The sequence below is a fragment of the Schistocerca americana genome, chromosome 2 (genome assembly GCF_021461395.2).
Source record: "Schistocerca americana isolate TAMUIC-IGC-003095 chromosome 2, iqSchAmer2.1, whole genome shotgun sequence".
Lineage (NCBI taxonomy): Eukaryota > Metazoa > Arthropoda > Insecta > Orthoptera > Acrididae > Schistocerca > Schistocerca americana.
The window spans coordinates 1,065,328,792-1,065,349,821 of record NC_060120.1 but is presented as its reverse complement, the minus strand read 5'-3'; the positions used below and the strand labels follow the sequence as shown (position 1 = coordinate 1,065,349,821).

Genomic DNA, 21,030 nt, shown 5'->3' with positions numbered 1-21,030 from the left:
CCATGAGGCTGGGGGAATAGCACAGATGGTGCTACCCCGCCAAGGCTGAACTCTCACATTCCTGTTTGGTGGCTCAAAGGTATCCCTACCATAGCCAACAAGCAGCTGACTCTCGCCATTTGTCCATGGAGATATGAAATGAAGCATGGTGAAAGAGGAGAAACTTTTCTCTCTTAATGATGCAAGTTGGTTCCAGCGGGTCCAGGTAACTTGGGATGGCAGAGGTATTTGTTGTATCTTCTGACGAAGCGTGATGAAACACACTTTTACAACAGAACTGTTACAATAACTAAATAAAGCAAGCTTCTAAATGGAGCCCCTTGAGTAAGAGGTAGCACGTTCAATATTTAGTAAGGCTAATTTGAAATTTTTGTGTTAACAATTGTAACAGGAATGATATTAGCTGCTAATAACTCACTACGTGCATCAGGAGGGCGACGGGAAATGAATGTCCGGGATGCTATGGGATGTTTGTACAATGCTTCACAAAATGGACATCGTCGACATTCAATAAATGTTCGAAACAAACCAGCAACTTGCGCCATGAACAGCTAACGAAAAATGGCGCGCTAGGATGATCACGAAGATTAGCATCATCATGACAGAAGGCGAACACCTTGGGAGCTGTAAACATTCAGCTAGGTATCAGCCCTGAAAGAATGCATATGGAATGATACCCGTGTAACGGGTGATGAAAACTGAGGGAATGTGGTGGCATGCAACCGAAAGTGAAAGAGTCTGGGGTGGAACTTATCGTGGAACTGGCTATCCTTTAAGGCGTAGCTGCAGAATGTGCGACAATATGTTTTATAGGCACGAAAAACACAAAGTTTCAGAGTTTAAATGTGTCCAGTGGTTCCAGATGTTATGCACTGCACTGTTACACACGGTTCAGTAGGGGTAATTTGCTCTAAAGGAGTAAGCAGACCAAGAATGAAGCAAAAGCAAGTTTCTTTGACCAACTATTGTCCAAAACAGTGCTCATACACTTATTGTAGTTCGTCTACGCCCATTTTCAAGTCTTGCTTGGTGTGAGTTAAATATTCCCCACTTCCCTTGCAAGATAACGCACACGAGAAACAATCATTGGGGAGAGACTCTCCAACTTCTCGCAACACAATAAATGACTTTCAAAACAATCTACCATCCAGATTAAAGTCGGCATAATTGTATATGAATGCGTTGAGGCATTGACGTTAGCAGATCTTGATAGAAATCTCTTGGTACCTCTAATTTCCAGGGTACCACTCACAGACACGTCCTCTTCAAATCTCCAATGGTCGGAGTTGAAAACAAATTCTTTAATGAACGATGGGATACTGTTGTTTATCTCATCTACAACTTTTCGGGCCGATTCCGCAGTTTGCTATGCATCGCCAAGGTGACGCGTTGTTTGAAATTTCGTTTTATTACGTCATCCAATTCTGTAGCACTTTTTGAAGTTAAGCAACCGTCCATTGCTTCACTTGAAATCACTGTAATCTATGACGTGCGTAACGTAGTGGCTCGATACCACGCACATCTAACGTCGATCAGTTGTAGAATTTTGGAACACGTATTATGTTCGAGTATAATGACTTTTCTGGAGACTAGAAATCTACTCTGTAGAAATCAGCATGGGTTTCGAAAAAGAAGATCGTGTGAAACCCAGCCCGTGCTATTCGTCCACGAGACTCAGAGGGCCACAGACAGGGGTTCACAGATAGATGCCGTGTTTCTTGACTTCCGCAATGCGTCCGAAACAGTTCCCCACAGTCGTTTAATGAACAAAGTAAGAGCATATGGAATATAAGACCAATTGTGTGATTGGATTGAAGAGTTCCTAGATGACAGAACGCAGCGTGTCATTCTCAATGGAGAGAAGTCTTCCGAAGTAAGAGTGATTTCAGGTGTGCCGCAGGGGAGTGTCGTAGGACCGTTGCTATTCACAATATACATAACTGACCTTGTGGAAGACATCGGAAGTTCACTGAGGCTCTTTGCAGGTGATGATGTGGTATATCGAGAGGATGTAACAATGGAAAATTGTAAAATTGTACTGAAATGCTGGAGGATATGCAACGAATTGACGCATGGTGCAGGGAATGGCAATTGAATCTCAATGTAGACAAGTGTAATGTGCTGCGAATACACAGAAAGAAAGATCCTTTATCATTTAGCTACAATATAACAGGTCAACAACTGGGAGCAGTTAATTCCATAAATTATCTGGGAGTAGGCATTAGGAGTGATTTAAAATGGAATGATCATATAAAGTTGATCGTCGGTAAAGCAGGTGCCAGACTGAGATTCACTGGAAAAATCCTAAGGAAATGCGGTCCGAAAACTAAGGAAGTAGGTTACAGTACACTTGTTCGCTCACTGCTTGATTATTGCTCAGCAGTGTGGGATCCGTAGCAGATAGGGTTGTTAGAAGAGACAGAGAAGATCCAATGGAGAGCAGCGCGCTTCGTTACAGGATCATTTAGTAATCGCGAAGGCGTTACAGAGATGATAGATAAACTCCAGTGGAAGACTTTGAAGGAGAGACGCTCAGTAGCTCGGTAAGGGCTTTTGTTGAAGTTTCGAGAACGTACCTTCACCGAGGAGTGAAGCAGTATATTGCTCCCTCCTACGTATCTCTCGCGAAGAGACCATGAGGATAAAATCAGTGAGATTAGAGCCCTCATGGAGGCATACGGACAATCTTTCTTTCCACGAACAATACGAGACTGGAATAGAAGGGAGAACCGATAGAGGTACTTAAAGTACCCTCCGCCACACACCGGCGGGTGGCTTGCCGAGTATGGATGTAGATGTAGATGTAAATTATATCGTGCGGCCTTGAAAGACGGCAACACAGTTTTTGTAACAAGTGCGCCTTGTCCTCCCTTGATTACTCGTAATTTTTCTTATGTACTACAGTACAGGGTCATATTGCTTTTTTTTTTTTTTTTTAGCTGCGCTGCGGATGATCTTCTATACATGTAATTATGTTTAGTGCTCCTTGAACAACGATTGTCATGCACTTGATTTCACTGGAAACGGCATTTGTGGCTTCATGTCCGAGAAGAATGATGAACGTAACGGTTCGATTCTTATTTCAATATCACTTTCACTTACTAAGAACGTATCGCTATCATTTTACTCCTCATGTACATTGCCCGCACAGTCGAGCGCATACGACACCACACATCCCTCTGGTTAATCTAACAGAAACGTTAATATTTCATCTGCCACTTCTTTCTCACTCGGTGAAATTCCTTAGCTCATTTCTAATGAAATGTCAACATCAGCAATCGATGTTGTAGATTTCACTTTGTTTATCGTTGCCACTGCTCTGCCTCATATCGACAACAGTAGCCCCTTGGCTCTGTTGGGAGTTACTCGTCGACTAAACAATTCAAGCCTCATGCTGTTCTCATTGTGTGACAAATACGTGGAGCGTCGAATGCCGTAAACATCACAGTGCTTTTGGGACCTTGTATTCAATGGGTTATCTTCACATCTTGGTAACTGCAAACCGTTTGTCCTGGAAAATACACTACTAGCCATTAAAAATGCTACACCATGAAGATGACGTGCTACAGATGCGAAATTTAACCGACAGGAAGCAGATGCTGCGATTTGCAAATGATTAGCTTTTCAGAGCATTCACACGAGTTTGGCGCCGGTGGCGACACCTACAACGTGCTGACAGGAAAGTTTCCAACCGATTTCTCATACACAAACAGCAGTTGACCGGCGTTGCCCGGTGAATCGTTGTTGTGATGCCTTGTGTAAGGAGGAGAAATGCGTACCACAACGTTTCCGACTTTGATAGAGGTCGGATAGTGGCCTATCGCGACATCGCTGCTCGTGTTGGTCGCGATCCAATGACTGTTAGCAGAATAAGGAATCGGTGGGTTCAGGAGGGTAATGCGGAACGCTGTGCTGGATCCCAACGGCCTCGTATCACTAGGAGTCGAGATGACAGGCATCTTATCCACATGACTGTAACGGATCGTGCAGCCACGTCTCGATCCCTGAGTCAACAGATGGGGACGTTTGCAAAACAACAACCATGTGCACGAACAGTTGGACGACGTTTGCAGCAGCATGGGGTATCAGCTCGGAGACCATGGCTGCGGTTGCCCTTGACGCTGCATCACAGACAGGAGCGCCTGTGATGGTGTACATTATGACGAACCTGGATGCACGAATGGCAAAACATTTTTTCGGATGAATCCAGGTTCTGTTTAATCACGATGGTTGCATCCGTGTTTGGCGATATCGCGGTGAACGCACATTGGAAGCGTGTATTCGTCATCTCCATACTGGCGTTCACCCGGTGTGATGTTATGGGGTGCCATTGGTTACCCGTCTCGGTCACATCTTGTTCGCATTGACGACACTTTCAGCAGTGGACCTTACATTTCAGATGTGTTACGACCCATGGCTCTACCCTTCATTCGATCCCTGCGAAACCCTCTATCTCAGCAGGATAATGCACGACCGCATGTTGCAGGTCGTGTACGGGCCTTTCTGGATACAGAAAATGTTCGAGTGCTGCCCTGGCCAGCAGATTCTCGAGATCTCTCACCAATTGAAAACGTGTGGTCAATGGTGGCCGAGCAACTGCCTCGTCACAATACGCCAGTCACTACTCTTGATTAACTGTGGTATGGTGTTGAAGGTGCATGGGCAGCTGTACCTGTACACGCCATCCAAGCTCAGTTTCTCAATGCCCAGGCGTATCAAGGCCGTTATTACGGCCAGAGTTGGTTGCTCTGGGTACTGATTTGTCAGGATCTATGCACCGAAATTGCGTGAAAATGGAATCACATGTCAGTTCTAGTATAATATATTTGTCAAATGAATACCCGTTTATCATCTGCATTTCTTCTTGGTTTAGCAATTTTGATGGCCACTAGTGTATGTCGAGGAGCAGGGAGGAGGAACTGTCATTGTGCTACGATGTGAGGAGCTCTCATGCAGCCGAATAAACTCGGCGAGCTGTTTGTTGTGAAGGGCTGTTGGTGGCGCAGCCGCGGGTGTTGCTTATGGCGAAGACGGCAGGACAACTCCGCGGGCAGCAGGAGCAGCGGCGGTCACGCCAGGCGTTTCCCGTCGTGGACAGTTGAAGCGGTTCTTGATCCTTCGGAGTCCGCGACGTGTCTGGTCTTATCTACCTCTGTCGCTAGAACTTCACAGTGTGTCTTGGCCCTCCGAAGAAGGTGGAGTTCGCAGCACGATGTTCGGCCTCCCGTGCACGCGATGATGCGGTCTTCTCGTTCTTCCAGCTCCTCGGTTTCCGTCTATAGAGGCTGCCTATGCAGCGAGGGGCTATGCACATCTTGTTGCGACGTTGCGCTGAATCTTTCAGCTCAATGTCCTTTTCTTTGGTCCCTGCATTGTTTTCAAATAAAATGTACGGACAGTCGTTCGGAATCGGATCGGTCATGCAGGTGTGGGACTTCCACGATATGCTGGAGTGGTCTGGATAGGAAGCCTCTTGGTAGATGCGGAGCCAGGCTGAGAGCACGATTCTGCAGATAATGGAGCTTCTTCGTGTGTTCTTCAGCTCCGTTCCCTGACGACGACTGCGGTGTACTCAGTTATGGAGGGGAACAGCGTCTCGTGACACCGAGAAACAGAGGAGGTGTGGGAGTCGGGTTCAGCAGAGGACAGGGCTTGCGAAAACGGTTTGTGACCCTGGATTTCACTTGATGACTGGGGATGTAAAATTGGTTCCATATTTTTAGGTTTCAAAAATTGTTCAAATGGCTCTGAGCACTATGGGACTTAATTCGAAGGTCATCAGTCTCCTACAACTTAGAACTTACAGACCGTAGCGGTCGCGCGGTTCCAGACTGTAGCGCCTAGAACGGCTCGGCCACTTTGGCCGGCTTTTAGATTTCCAGAAGGCTTTTTACATCGTAACTCACAAGCGACTTCTGATCAGATTGCGTGCTTATGGACTATTGCCTCAGTTGTGTGACTAGATTCTTCATTTCCTAACGGAAAGGTGACAGTTTGCAGTAATTGACGGGAAGTCATCGAGTAAAGCAGGAGTAATATATGACTTTCCCCAAGGAAGTGGTATACGCCGTCAATTGTTCCTCGTCTACATAAATGATTTAGGAGACAATCTGAGAAGGACTCTTAGATAGTTCTTAAACCCTCAATTGTTCCTCATGTACATAAACGATTTAGGAGACAATCTGAGAAGCACTCTTAGATAGTTCGCAGATGATCCTTGTGCTGTCACCGCCACACACCACACTTGCTAGGTGGTTGCCTTTAAATCGGCCGCGGTCCGTTAGTATACGTCGGACCCACGTGTCGCCACTATCAGTGATTGCAGACCGAGCGCCGCCACACGGCAGGTCTAGTCTAGAGAGACTCACTAGCACTCGCCCCAGTTGAACAACCGACTTTGCTAGCGATGGTTCACTGACAAAATACGCTCTCATTTGCCGAGACGATAGTTTAGCATAGCTTTCAGCTACGTCATTTGCTACGACCTAGCAAGGCGCCATTATCAGTTACTATTGATACTGAATCATGTACGGTCAAGACTGACGTTCACCATTAATGGATTAAAGTTAAGTATTCCACCAGCTACGTCCGTTTTTCTAAATTCTAATTTCCTTGTCCTGTTCCAGACCTCACGCCAGCCTGCGTGAGCTAAAACGCGTGCCTTTCCGCCTCCTTCTAGTAACACGGTGTTGGCTCTCCTGCCAACCAAAACAGTCCTGTCATTTAAGGTCTTGTAAACTGATCAGATGATCAAAACAAATTCCTAAACTATTTAGAGACGATATCCCTACGGTACGACAAGTGGCGATGGACTCTAAATACTAAAAAGTGTTAGGTCTTCCACATATCAAAATCTATGTGCTGAATTTCTGTTGCACGACAATCCACACAAATCTAAAGGCTGTAAACCCATTTAAAAACTTATGGATTACAATTTCGAATAACTTAAGCTGCAACGACCACATAGTTAATGTTGTGGGTAAAGCAAACCAAAGATTGTTACTTATTGGCGGAACACTTACAAAGTGCAAAAGGTCTACTGAAGAGACTGGCTATACTATGCTTGCACGTCTTCCTCTGGAGTATTGCTGCGTGGTGTGGGATCCGGAATGGATAGGATCGACGGTGGACGTCGAAAATGTTCAAAGAAGGGTAGCTCGTTTTGTGCTACCGCGATATAGGGGAGTAAGCACCACGGATATGATACGTGAATTCGGGTAGCAGTCATTAAAACAAAGACGATTCTCGTTGCGGCAGGATTTTCTCATGAAATACCAATATCTACACTCCTGGAAATGGAAAAAAGAACACATTGACACCGGTGTGTCAGACCCACCATACTTGCTCCGGACACTGCGAGAGGGCTGTACAAGCAATGATCACACGCACGGCACAGCGGACACACCAGGAACCGCGGTGTTGGCCGTCGAATGGCGCTAGCTGCGCAGCATTTGTGCACCGCCGCCGTCAGTGTCAGCCAGTTTGCCGTGGCATACGGAGCTCCATCGCAGTCTTAAACACTGGTAGCATGCCGCGACAGCGTGGACGTGAACCGTATGTACACTTGACGGACTTTGAGCGAGGGCGTATAGTGGGCATGCGGGAGGCCGGGTGGACGTACCGCCGAATTGCTCAACACGTGGGGCGTGAGATCTCCACAGTACATCGATGTTGTCGCCAGTGGTCGGCGGAAGGTGCACGCGCACGTCGACCTGGGACCGGACCGCAGCGACGCACGGATGCACGCCAAGACCGTAGGATCCTACGCAGTGCCGTAGGGGACCGCACCGCCACTTCCCAGCAAATTAGGGACACTGTTGCTCCTGCGGTATCGGCGAGGACCATTCGCAACCGTCTCCATGAAGCTGGGCTACGGTCCCGCACACCGTTAGGCCGTCTTCCGCTCACGCCCCAACATCGTGCAGCCCGCCTCCAGTGGTGTCGCGATAGGCGTGAATGGAGGGAGGAATGGAGACGTGTCGTCTTCAGCGATGAGAGTCGCTTCTGCCTTGGTGCCAATGATGGTCGTATGCGTGTTTGGCGCCGTGCAGGTGAGCGCCACAATCAGGACTGCGTACGACCGAGGCACACAGGGCCAACACCCGGCATCATGGTGTAGGGAGCGATCTCCTACACTGGCCGTACACCACTGGTGATCGTCGAGGGGACACTGAATAGTGCACGGTACATCCAAACCGTCATCGATCCCATCGTTCTACCATTCCTAGACCGGCAAGGAACTTGCTGTTCCAACAGGACAATGCACGTCCGCATGTATCCCGTGCCACCCAACGTGCTCTAGAAGGTGTAAGTCAACTACCCTGGCCAGCAAGATCTCCGGATCTGTCCCCCATTGAGCATGTTTGGGACTGGATGAAGCGTCGTCTCACGCGGTCTGCACGTCCAGCACGAACGCTGGTCCAACTGAGGCGCCAGGTGGAAATGGCATGGCAAGCCGTTCCACAGGGCTACATCCAGCATCTCTACGATCGTCTCCATGGGAGAATAGCAGCCTGCATTGCTGCGAAAGGTGGATATACACTGTACTAGTGCCGACATTGTGTATGCTCTGTTGCCTGTGTCTATGTGCCTGTGGTTCTGTCAGTGTGATCATGTGATGTATCTGACCCCAGGAATGTGTCAATAAAGTTTCCCCTTCCTGGGACAATCAATTCACGGTGTTCTTATTTCAATTTCCAGGAGTGTATATTTCTCCTCATGGTGGGAAAATATTTTCTTGGCGCCCACTTACATAGGGAGGATTGATCGTCATAACAAAATAACAGATACGAGAGCTCCCACAGGAAGTTTTAAATGTCGTTTTTCCCACGCTGTGTTTGAGACTGGAACTGTAGGGAAATAGCTTGAAGATTGTTCGACGAACCCTCTACTAGGCACTTAATTGTGAACAGCAGAGCAATCATCCAGATGTAGACGTACGTAGATGTACGACGATACCCCATCCCTGACTGGACGAGCGTTTGGCGAGTCATTCATGCGCTCTTCCTGTCCAATTTCGCTCGGTCGACGTGGTATGTGGTCACTAACGAGAAATTTCCGATCCGACGCAGGCTCTATGCCATTCCACTCACCTCACAAACGCTCCCATGTTCCTCCGTTGCGCGACAGTAGACACGGACGAATACTGACCGAACTGTGGACTTGCAAGCGAGTGCTAAAAACTGGTCCGCCAGACACTGCGTTCTGCGTCCCCTCCTCCCTTGCCTCGATTGTGCCCATGGACCTCTTTCATCCAGACTCCGTCTATTTCTCGATGACCTGGATGAATGTGGTCTACTGGGTAAAGAGAATGGCGATACATTACATGTATCACGACGGCGGAAAGAAAGACCTAGATTTGCGGCAATGCATGACGGACGAGTTCATTGTATTAACGAACAGAATGCGATACCGGTACCTTTTTGCTAACTATTTGGGGTCTTCATTTTGTTGGCCTGGTGTGAGAAGAAGCTGAATGTTTCCATGATCCCCATACGGTAACGTTCTCTGACTGTGTGCAGCGTCCCCGGACACCGACGGTTGACGACTGGTGGTGACTGTTGAAATGACGACCGCTTCTTCCTGGTCTCCCGCTTCGATAAGGTGATCACAGCAGGCAAAATGGCTCATTTTAGTTCGCTTGATGTCTTCATTTTTGCCTTATGGGTTCATTTTATTGTTGATTTTTAATTAAAATGCCAAAAAAGAATTGTGACGGGGCACCTCAGCGGTGGGAGGGGGCAGACATCTCTCGGAATCCGAGCCCTGCTCGCCTCGCCTCCACCATCATGGCGCTGACTGTGCCCTTTTTTTTTTAGCCTGCGGCGCGCGTGCAGATTGGCGCCTCACGTGGCGAGTGTTTCTTTTCTTGGTTTCTTCCTTCTGTGCTGTTGTTGTAGTCTTCAGGCCACTACTCTATCCTGTGCATCCCTCATCATCTCCGAACATCTAATGCAATCTACGTTTCTCTGAATTTGCTTACTGTATTCATCTCTTGGTCTCCGAGATTTTTATGCCCGCCGCCCCCACGCTTCTATCCAATGTTAAATTAATTGTTGAGCCCTTGATGCTTCAGAATGTGTCCTACCAACCGATCCCTTCTTTTAATCAGGTGTTACCGTAAAGTTCTTTTCCCCCAATTCTGTTCAGTAACTCCTCGTTAGTTACGTGATCTACCCATTTGATCTTCAGCATTCTTTTGTAGCATCACATTTCAAAAGCTTCTATTCTCTTTTTCTCTAAACTGTTTATCGTCATGTTTCACTTGCATACATGGCCAAACTCCAAATACTTTCCGAAAGGACTTCTTGACACTTAAACCTATACTCGATGTTAACAAATTTCGCTCCTTCAGAAACCCTTTTCTTGCCGTTGCCAGTCTAGATTTTATATCCTCCCTACTTTGACCATCATCAGTTATTTTGCTTCCCAAATAGTAAAACACATGAAATACTTGAAGCGTCTTATTTCCTAATCTAATTCACTCGTCATCACCTGATTCAATTCGACTACACTCCATTATCTTTGTTTTGCTTTTGTTAATGTTCATTTTATATCCTCCTTTCAAGATACTGTCTGTTCTGTTCAACTGCTCTGCGAAGTCTGTTACTGTGTCTGACACAATTACAATGTCATCAGCAAACCTCCAAGTTTTATTTCTTCTCCATGGACCAATTTATACTCCAAATTTTTCTTTTTTTCCTTTACTACCTGCTCGATATACAGATTGAATAATGTTGGGGATAGGCTAAAATCGAGTCTTACTCCCTTCTCAATCACTGCTTCCCTTTCATGCCCCTCGACTCTTATATCTGCTATCTGGTTTCTGTACAAATTGTAAATAGCCTTTCGCTGCCTGTATGTTACCCCTGCCTCCTTCAGAACTTGAATAAAAGTTTTCCATTGTCAATAGCTTTCTATAAGTGTATAAATGCTATAGACATATGTTTGCCTTTCCTTAAACTATCTTCTATGAGAATCTGTAGGGTCAGTAGAGCCTCGCGTGTTCCTACATTTCTCTGGAATCCAAACTGATCTTCTCCAGGGTCCACTTGTACCAGTTTTTCATTCTTCTGTAAAGGATTCGTGTTACTTTTTTGATTTATTAAACTGATAGTTTGGTAATTGTAACACCTGTCAGCGCCTGCTTTCTTTGGAATTTGAATTATTGTACTCTTTTTGAAGTCTGTGGGTATTTTGCCTATCTCATACACGTTGCTCACCAGATGGAAGAGTTTTGTCATGGCTAGCTCTCCCAAGGCTACCAGCGGCTGTGACAGAATGTTGTCAATTCCCGGGTCTTGTTTCATCTTTCTTCACGCAGTATCATATTTCCCTTCCCATCTTCCTCGACGTCCTGTTTCATTTCCATAATATTGCACTCAAGTGTACCTGTGTTCCACCTTTCTCCTTGCCCTTCTTTGCTTAGGACTGGCTTTCTATCTTACCCCTTGATATTCATGCAGGTGATTCCCTTTTCTCCAAAGGTCTCTTTAATCATCCTGTAGGCAGCATCTATATTACCCTTAGTTATACATGCTTCTATATCCATACATTTATCCTCTAGCCTCTCCTGCTTAGCCTTTTTGTACTTTCTGTCGATCTCATTTTTCAGACGTTTATATTCCTTTTCACCTGCTTTATTTATTGAATTTTTATATTTTCTCCTTTCTTCGATTAAATTCAATATCTCTTGTCCTACCCAAGAATGCATACTAGTCCCCGCCTTTTTAGTACCTGATCCGCTGCTGCCTTCACTATTTCATCTATCAAAGCTACCCATTCCTCTTTTTCCGTATTCCCTTCCTCTTTTCTTGTCAATAGTTCCCTAATATTCCCTCTGAAATCCTCTACAACCTCCGGCTCTTTCAGTTTGCCCACGTCCCATCTCCTTAAGTTCCTGCCTTTTTTGCATTTTCTTCATTTTAATGTGCAGTTCATAATCTTCTGTACTAAAATAAAACAAGAAAGTTTTGATTTAACTTGTCTCCTGCTCGATGAACACACCAAGTACTTGTGGTAAGTTTTGTTTCGTGTTGATGTGTTCTTTTGTTAGTTTCGATTAAGCAACAGTTAAATTTTGGATTATAGATATAGCAGAACAAGAGGTTAAGGCAAACACTAAGAATTTGGTGGCGTTGTGGAACCGTACACTGATATAGCCCATAGATTTCTGATTCAAATCTCGCTTCGGTTATACCTTTTCTTCGTTCAAGTTGGAATACCCACATTTTTGAAAACATAAAATTCGTCAAATATGTGCTAATTAACACATATCTAATCACCAGTTCTTATGAAACATACACAGATTCACGTTGGTAATTACTTGTTGCCCTCAAAATCCTAGTTTTCATTGCAAATGTAAATTATTTATGTCCAAGATTGATTAAATTTAAAAAAGTAGATAAGAAATTGAAGTTTTAGGACAAAAATGAAAAATCAGATAATCTTGATTTGCATCTTCTCCATTATTTTAAACCACTGGCGTGGTCGCACACGAACCGGAGTGGTAAGTATCGTAGAAACATGGAAAACAATAATTTTCACGGCATTTAGCACACCGTACAAATGCTACATTTCAATAACAACCCAACAGATTTGATCTGGAACGATGATGAGGGATTTTTAGCGAGAAATAACAAGTGATTTAAGCTACCAGATGTTCTGGAACTAATGTTGGAAGCTTTGTGACACATCACTGCCGAAGGCTGGCGGGATACAGAACAGCATGGCATAAAAGAAAGGAAAATGTAGGTTTTAGACAGCTTCATGTATTCTACTGCTGATAAACTCGCTATCAACGTAGCAGATTACAGTTCTAGTATGGAAATATATTTCTCGGATTCGGATATTAAACGGTTCAGAATTACGAAACGACTGACTGTACGTAATACCGTCACTTGCTTCAGCATTCAACTGGCTGTAAGTAGTATGTCATTGGCTACAGTATTGAACTTTTTAACTCTTACATGTTTTTGGGTACGATTTAGTTTACTTATTGTTCTTCCTGCATTACGCATTAGTATTTTTCTTGAAAGGGTACAGTACCACCCGACGTTGAAAATAGGTACAACATACTTTATTATTCTTGTCAGAACAACACATTTTTTGTAAAAATAACTCAATTTTAATTAATACAGCGAAGCTGGATACCAGTGTAGGAAAGAATGACAATTTATTTATTTAATTGATCACATGTGCACTCCCACAAAATAAATCCCTACATCCAGTTTGGTGAGACCTGTGAAATGAATGAATGTATGGTCGTCTGCTAACCGCAGGTAGTGAATGTGAATATATGATCATCTTTGAGACGACCCTTTGGTCACCTTTGGTAGAACCAAAGAGATAAAATTTACCGGAGCTTTGAGCGCCTGAAATGTGGCTGACCAATACGGTAGCAAGGTGCTCCCCCACTTCGGCAGAGGTGCGAGAGGACCTGAAGAACGGCCATGTTTCGGCACTCTGCCGCTGGATCTAGTGTTGGTAAGAACTGTCTTAGGTGTGCGCTGTAGAGACAGTGGAGACGTGGTATGCATGTGAAATACTTAAGAGTAGTTTACAATAATAATTTCTCTATTTCAGGAACTTTTGTGGGGAGAATTAAATGTCAGGCAGGTAATATTAAGGGGATCGTAGTACTCTTCGGAAGTGACCGACGGTCACAACGAAACCACGTGTAGCAATGAGTTGAAATACTTCCGAATGCTTAAGTTAAGCTGAATTACTAGCGTGTGTACTATAAGTTGGAAATATTTAAGAAATGGCGTGTGCAGGACTTGAAATTAGAGACTAGTACTTCCACGTGGTGAGTACTGTGTGAGTCTCAATCTGTGTATGAGACAAAGGATAAAAAGAAGTACTCGTCCATGGTATCAGTTGAGGACTCGCGTGTGTGATGAATATGTTCTTAATATTACTTTGCGCATTATGTTTCCGTGTGACGCTTGATTTAAACTATAACATTCTGAGAGAGAAGCAAGGTGAGTCAGCCGTCTATCCAGCAACGCCACTTGGCTTGCATTGCGCAGGAAGACGTGCATATATCCTCCAGAGTTCATAGTAAGAAAGAAAAATTACGAAGTGGGGCAGTGTCGTGTGAAACTGGGATAAATACTAATTGAAGTGGGAAAGCTGAAAGTGATGTGATTATAATGTTGTGACTATTCCTTGTGTTGTATTCCATGTTGCAGTGTATTGTATGTCATGTAATTTAAGTATGTGTGGTTTGCATGGGAGAGTAGCAAGGTAGTTTCAGAGGTAGTGGGTATGTATGTTCCTTTTGTACCGCTCGGTCTGGAGGAAAGTTTCGTGATGATGGTTGTGAGAGTCGAAGTCTGAGATATAGCAAATGATCCACCATCCTATCCAGAAAGTGCACTGTAGCGTTAAATAATTACGAGACCATAAGATAGAGAATCACCAATGTAAAGCCATGCCCACTGGGCGGAATTTCTCATGTTTTATTGTTGTAGGTTATGGAATTTGTGTGTTTAGGTTATACAATTTATCGGAATAAATAAGATAGTGAAAAGAAAAAGATCGGTGGCCTTTTCCTTGGAACTGTATGTTGTCATGATATCCAGAATTTATAATGTGTGCGCCATTCATATTCAGTGCGGTGGCCACGTGTTGATGAAAGCCGTTAAATAAGAAAGAAAATGTGGTATTGCCAGTGCGTAGTGAACAGTCAGTGTTTTGTAAATTACTAATAGTCAGATTTGCGTTTCCGCTGCGTAATATTCAAACATTAGAATAACTTGTAACTTAATTGTGAGTACTAGAGCTCATGTTACTCGACAAACAAGAATGAGCCCACTCGCATAGCAGACCACTCATCTTGCAGGCCTGACTGCTTGATGCCACAGTATGAGCAAGGCATGTGGGTGCCTCTCATTCTTTCCGTCTGACTTGTTTTCATGCCATGTGCAAGTTATTTGGGTCGCTAGCTAAACTTTCAGGTCATGGGTTACGCTCGCTTGTTATAGTATCATTTTTATTTTAAGCTTTAATGGGAATCTCTATAGTGCAGTCGATTTTACTGTACAAGCTACTATTATGGCAGGAAAAGTTTTTAGCCAGTAGACTGCCTCCTACATACCAAAGATAGTGAATATTCACCTCTCCATGTTGAACTTCGGTGAGTACCTCTAAATCACCTTTTTATCCATTGTGCCATTGCGTAAAATTGCTCATCACATTTTTTATCCTTATCCATAGGTTTCGCTGGAGCGTTCAGCTCCATATCTCATCACTTTTAGCACGTATGCAGTTTTGCGGATAATCTTTTGCATGGACCTGACTATGATCGAGGGGTTTTCCATAATATGTTGTGCAAATCATGACCTGACATGAACGACAGTCCCACAACATTTAGCCAACAGCGGAATCGTGGAACGGTTAAGTCCAGTCCGACAATGCAGTCATTGCGCTCTTCTGGCCACTGCGGGCACTGCTGGCTGTGTGATACGGCGCTGTAGACTGCTCGGCAAGCACACAGCGTCCACGTTGTGACCTCAGCTGAATGTGATCTCTAGTTTCCATGTTCAAAATTCGTATAGAACACATCACACACATGCCTAGAAAATATTTCAGCTACGTTCTGCTGACCCCGAGGCTGTCTCCACGGTCCCATACTACCCCAACAATGGTAACTGAGCTTTATCCTGTGTTTCTCTACAAACGGAACTGTGTAAGTCTGTTTTCTTCCCAGTTGTACGGTAGGTTTCGCTGAACTGCTGCGAGGGACAAGGATATGAATATCCCCTGGTTTACTAGGATAGTGAGCTGCTCCACTGTAGCATGTTAATCGATAATGAAAAACACAATTGCAGTGGACGCATGAGTAGCACCTGGAGGCACATGGTTTCTTTGTTGGTTAAATCATTGATACAGTCTTTACGCAGACACCTAGTAATAGTTCACTCTGAGTAAGAGATACAGCCAGAATAACTAATATTCCATACGTATGACTGAAAATTACGTACCCAGTCTTAATGACTGACTCCCTGGTGAACTTACACTGCGGTGACAAAAGTCATGGAATAGCGATGTGCACATATACAGACGGCAGTAATGTAGAGTAGAAAAGGTCTAAAATGGCAGTGCATTGGTGGAATTGTGATTTATACTCTCATGTGAAAAGGATTTCGATGTGATTGTAGCCGCACGACAGGAATTAACAAACTTTGAAAGCAGAATGGTAGCTGGAGCTAGGAGTAAGGCATATTTCACTTCGAAAATCGTGAGGGAATTCAGTATCCCGAGATCCACGGTGTCAAGAGTGTGCCGAAAATAACCTATTTCAGGCATTACGTCTCACTACGGACAGCGCAGTGGCCGACGGCCTTTACATAACCACCGCGTGCACCGGCGTTTGCGTAGGGTTCTTAGTGCTAACAGGCAAGGTTCAATGTGAGAAATAATAGCAGAAATCAATGTGGGACGCACGACGAACGTATCCGTTCGCACGTAGCGGTGAAATTTGGCATTAGTGGGCTGTGGCAGCAGACGACCGACACGAGTGTCTTTCCTAGTAGAATCACATCGCCTGCAGTGTCTCTCCTGGGCTCGCGACCTTATCGGTTTGACCCTAGACGACTGGAAAACCGTGTCCTGGTGAGATGAGTCCCGATTTGAGTTGGTAAAAGCTGGTGGTAGGGTTCGAGTATGGCGGAATCGCCTTGTGTCCAAGTTGTCAACATGGCACTGTGCAAGCTGGTGGTGGCTTCATAATGGTGTGGGCTGTGTTTACACGGAAAAGACCGGGTCCACTGCTCAAACTTCACCGATCATTGACTGGAGGTTGTCATGTTCGACTACTTGGACACCATCTGTAGCCATTCATGGTCTTCATGTGCCCAAACAACGACGAAATTTTTATGGATGATAATGCACCATGTCACTTGGCCACATTTGATCGCGATTGGTTTAAAGGACATTCTGAACAACTGGAGCTAAGGGGTGGTCACGCAGATCGCCAGACATGAATCCCTTCGACCATTTATGATACATAATCGAAAGTTCAGTTCGTGCACTAAATCCTGTATCGGCAACACTTTCGCAACTATAGAAGCAGCAAGACTCAATATTTTTGCGGGGGAGATCCAAAGACTTGTTAAGTCTACCCGTATGTCACGTCGAGTTTCGTCACTTAGCCAGGCGAAAGGAGGTCCGACGTGATATTAGGAGGTATCCCATGACTTTTATCATCTCGTGGTCTTTGAGCCGTGCGTGGCTCGTGTTCCCGTCATCATGTATTTTATACCCTGTTTTTAACGTACTTTCACCTCAATACGTTAATTTAAATTACTACTGTCACTCATTCGCTGCTTTGCCTGACCGTGAACGGCGCTAGCAGCGCGTATCAATGTATCTCCTGTCGTAGTATCTTTGCTCGACTGCTATTACTTCCCGCGCGTTGTCCGTCGGAGGCCAGTTAGGATAGCAAGTTCCGGTCTGTCAACCAGTTGGAACGTGTCTGGAGCGCCGTCCGGACCTGCCAGTCGCTGGCTTGCAGCAGCAGTGAGCCCTGCGTGGACATCGCCCGCCCGACCGTTACCGCCACGCATCACTTAAGCCGGGCCTGACCTTTGGTGGATTGTTGGTCGGTCGGTCCGTGACTGTCCCTCGGTTGGGGTCGCACGAATTAAGTGAACGAGGGCAGACTGATGCAATGGAGACTCTTAATTGTCCTATTGGCAGTGTTAATGTTGTTGTAATTTTACTGTATTTTATATTTTTAATTTGGTAAGGTCAGTTGTAGCTTTCAGCCCTGGAAACATGTTCTCAGAGTTTCCTTCAACTCCAAACATTATCGCCTTCTGCTCTTGAAAAGTTATTCTAATTTCCTATGAATGGTTTTACAACTTACTGTAGACCTTCCGCCGTTGGTGTTACAAAAAGGAAATTTTTAAACTTAACTTATTGTTTTATCAATTGTTCCAATATATATTTTCTTAATTTGCAGAATTTAACTTTCAGCCATCTTATTGCGTTTATCTCTTTCTGTGCACCTTGTGGGCCATCAGCCCTTTTAGCATCTTAAAGCACTGTGGCCTTCTGCCTTCAGTAATCATCATAGTATATTTGGAATTTTGAAGATTTAGTCCGGTGGCTTCAGCAGCTCCGCATGCTAAATCTAACTGTATATCATGTCTTTTCAAAATTGAACTCATTCTAAAGCATCTGTTGGGAGGCCTTCATCCGCGAAGCAAATTTAATTCTTTCAAAAGTGAATTTGTGTACTAAATGATAATAAAGTTCAATTATGAAATGAATCCGATCGCAACTCCTTTGGCCCTTTCAACAACCCTAATTACTTATTAGCTCTGCGTGATTTAGTGGGCGTTCCAGTATTGTCGGGTTATTTGTTTCATTTCAAGATTCCCTAACCCCTAAGAGGAGTTTAACCCTCCTTTAATATTTTAGAAATAAAGGATAAAGGGATAAAATAGAGTGTTAGCCTGCTGAGTGATAGTATACCGAAATTTGATTTCTGATGCGGTCATTTTGAGAACATTTGATTGTCTTCTCAAGGTGGCGCGACCGTTAGATTCTGCTAATCACAAGGATCCTCTCTTTTTACTGGAGTGACAAAAATACGATCGCTTTTCGACAGTTCAATCAAAGCAGGTCTTGAAATCTCTGTGCACACACAAGTCTGACTGTTCTCTAAGCCCCGGCAAGCAGTCTTCGGCCACTGCTCCTTCCAGTAGTTGGTGCACGGTGTGCTTTTTGATGTCAGAATCTCACTGGAGAATGGACACTGATTTCATGAATTCCTGGAGCTCAGTTGCTCCCTTTCCCATTCTGCTGGCTTCTCTACGGACCAGTTGTAGCCATTGGACGACTCCGATGTGACCATGCTCTGCTCTCGACGTTTGCCTTCATGAGTCATATCACAGTTGGGCTGTTTACTTTTAAGCGACGATAATGATGTTGCTCACATATAAACGTAACTGATTGCAATTGGCGTGGCAACTATATCGCTCTGTTCCTGTCAAGCGAGATCTTTAGCCATATCGTTTGAAGTCTCCAGAACCACGCAACATCCGTCAACTCGATCGTTATCCCATGGATTCAGCCTTCTCTTTCACGTGTGAGGATTCCGGCGTGCATTGATCTCTTTCTGTACGTTATTCTGTCATATGTTAAAGACGTAATGACCTGTACATTGTTATGCTTAAGGCTGTTGGGAGCCATTAAGAGCACTCCGAGGTGGGAGACCAAGGACACAATGCAGCGAGCGGACAAAAGTGGTAGCGTGTAGGTTACCGGTTCTACATAGTAACACTAGAGCCGTGCAGATTGCAAAGGCTCTGGATAGCTGTCCCGTGGGAGATGTTTCGTTTCAGGGATTTAACCGTAACTCCAACCACCACTCAGACGCTGTTATAAAGCGTCACAGTAGTAGATGGTCACAAAAAGGCACGTCTTAGCAGGCGTAGCACGCTTGTCATTTGCTCATCAGAACGGGGACGACAGAGGATTTACACTGGTGAGAAGAATTCGTGGCGGGACGCATCAAAACAGTCAAAAGACTGATGACCAACAAAAAAAAAGAAAAAAAGAGAGAGCCACAACAATGGTTCCCATTCACAAAAGGCCTCTGGGCGGGAGGAAGTGTCGTAACTCTGTTGTTGCTGTTAATAATAGGAGTGGCAGTGAAGTTTAGTTTTCAGTTGAACGCAATTGCTATAAAACTTGGAGTACAGTTAATGTACAGTCCAGAACCAACTCTACCAACCGAGTAGGAGAAGAGGAGAAATCTAAATAAGGTTGGCCAGAGGCGCCCTGGAGGTGAGGAGAGCAGTTGAATGGAATGGACAATGTCTTGAAAGGAGAGTATGAGATGATCATTAACAAAAGCAAAACAAAGATAGTGGAATGCAGTCGAATCAATTCGGGCGATACTGAGGGATTTAGATTAGGAAATGAGACACTTAAGGAAGAAAAGGTGTTTTGCTATTTGGGGAGCAAAATAACTGATGATGGTCGAAGTAGAGAGGATATAAAACGTAGACTGGCAATGACAAGGAAAGCATTTCTGAAGAAGAGAAATTTATTAACATCGAGTATAGACTTCAGTGTTAGGAAGTAGTTTCTGAAAGTATTTGTATGGAGTGTAGCCATGTATGGAAGTGAAAAGTGGACGATATATAGTTTGGACAAGAAGAGAATAGAAGCTTTCGAAATGTGGTGCTACAGAAGAATGCTGAAGATTAGATGGGGAGATCACATAACTAATGAGGAAGTATGGACTAGAATTGGGGAGAAAAATTTGTGGCACAACTTGACTAGAAGAAGGGATCGGTTTGAGAGGCATCAAAGGATCACAAATTTAGTATCAGCGGGCAGCGTGGAGGGTAAAAATCGTAGAGGGAGACCAAGAGATGAATACACTAAGCAGATTCAGAAGGATGTGGGTTGGAGTAGGTAGTGGGAGATGAAGAAGCTTGCACAGGATAGAGTATCATGGAGAGCTGCATCAAAGCAGTGTCTGGACTGAAGACCAAAACAACACCAACAACAACAACGGAAGTTGCAGACTGATGTCAAACCTCTATCTTCCCTCCACCCTGTGTTAGGAAACGATAAACTAAGCTGATGACGTTTCAGTCACTTTCTAACTTTGTTTATTGGTTCTTGTGTTCATTGTTTGATATATCTGCCACGTATGTGAGTGGGGCTGCTCTCGGCTGCATGTGAAATCGGATAGAATTCATCTCATTGTTAATCATTAAACCATATTCCTCCCCCCATGAACCATGGACCTTGCCGTTGGTGGGGAGGCTTGCGTGCCTCAACGATACAGATAGCCGTACCGTAGGTGCAACCACAACGGAGGGGTATCTGTTGAGAGGTAGACAAACGTGTGGTTCCTGAAGAGGGGCAGCAGCCTATTCAGTAGTCCGGATGATTGACTGATCTGGTCTTGTAACACTAACCAAAACGGCCAAGGCTGTTGTCGTACTACGAACGTCTGAAAGCAAGGGGAAACTACAGCCGTATTTTCTCCCGAGGGCATGC

At 44.7% G+C, this 21,030-nt stretch overlaps 1 protein-coding gene across 1 annotated transcript in view; it reads right to left on the bottom strand.

Moving 5' to 3' along the window:
• The window catches only part of LOC124595899 (fatty acyl-CoA reductase 1-like), a 237,329-nt gene that overhangs the window by 65,289 nt on the left and 151,010 nt on the right, over positions 1–21,030 (bottom strand). The gene's annotated exons all lie outside the window — the stretch shown is intronic.